The following is a 1,469-nucleotide window of genomic DNA, read 5'->3' as shown; positions in this document are numbered from 1 at the left end:
ATGAGTGTGCATATATCTGCTTGGGTGTCAGTTGTGGTTTCTTTAGGGTATATACCAGTAGTGGAATTGATTTCTATTTGACACTTTTTGAGAAAATGCCATACAGCCTTCCATAGTGGTTGCACCATTTTACACTCCCATCAACAGTGAATAAGGGTTCTATTTCTCCAGAACCTTGCCAGCATTTAATGTTTGGTCTTCTGTTAAATTTTGCGAATCTTACTGGGATGAGATGATATTTCATCGTAGTTTTGATTTCTTTTAGAGCTAGGGATTTTGAAGATTTCTTCATGTGCTTTTTGGCCATCTGAATGTCTTCTTTGGGGAAGTGTCTGTTAATATCCTGTGCCCATTTTTCAATTGGGTTATTTGCTTTTATTTAGTTGTGGTGTTTGAGTATTTTATACATTTTAGATATAAATCCCTTGTCTGACATGTCATTACCAAATATATTTTCCCAATCTGTGGCTACCCTTCTTATCTTGTTGGAGAAGTTTTCGAATGTGCATAGGGATTTGATTCTTAGAAGGTCCCAATCAACTATTTTATCTGTTCCTAGTTGTAGATTTTTTCAGAATGGTTGGAAGACTGTTTATGTTGTGGATTAGGATTTCTAGAGTTCTTCCAAGCTTTTCTTTAATGAAGTTTATCATCCTTGGTTTTAGTCCTATGTCCATGGTCCACTTTGAGTTGTTTTGTGTGTATGGAGTGAGGTGTGGATCTTGCTTGAGTTTTCTGCACATAGTTTTCCAATTTTGCCAGCACTATGTGTTAAAAAGGCTGCTATTTCTCCAATTTACTGATTTCATCTCCCTGTCAAAAATCAGTTAGCCATAGGTAGATGGGTTGATTTCTGGATCCTCAATTCAGTTCCATTGATCTATGTGTCTGTCATTGTACTAGTACCATGTTGTTTTGACCACCAGGGCAGTATAGTAGGATTTGAAATCAGGGAGTAAAATGCCTCCTACCTTGTTTCTCTTCTTAAGGAGTGTTTTCCTTATTCGAGGCTTCTTTGCTTTTCAAATGAAATTGGAAAGGCAAGGGTTTTGAGACTCTGTCTCACATATTTTGAGCTTGTGGCCCGGAGGGACCAGTCCTTGGAGAAGGACATCATGCTTGGGAAGGTGGAAGGACAGCGCAGAAGAGGAAGGCCCTGAATGAGATGGATTGACTCATTGACTGGGTAATGGGATTAAGTGTGTCAGAGATTATGAGATTGGTTCAGGATGGGGCAGGATTCAGAGCTATTGTAAATAAGGTCCCTAGGAGTTGCAGGTGACTCAACAACTTTTTCTCAAACTCTTGTTGATTATAGTGAAGAGTGTCTATGTAACTGACCTTTATATAAGTAAGCATTTGAATTTGAAGTCATAGTTTATTCAGTAAGACTATGAGCTAATTATTCTCTTTGCAAGTCAGTCAAAAGACAAAAACTGTGTAGTTTTTTCACAGGATTATGGTACATC

Source organism: Elephantulus edwardii, unplaced genomic scaffold (genome assembly GCF_000299155.1).
Source record: "Elephantulus edwardii isolate Elephantulus edwardi_28Jun2011 unplaced genomic scaffold, EleEdw1.0 scaffold00351, whole genome shotgun sequence".
NCBI classification, from domain to species: domain Eukaryota; kingdom Metazoa; phylum Chordata; class Mammalia; order Macroscelidea; family Macroscelididae; genus Elephantulus; species Elephantulus edwardii.
The sequence above is the reverse complement of the archived record's forward strand: the minus strand, read 5'-3'. Positions refer to the sequence as shown.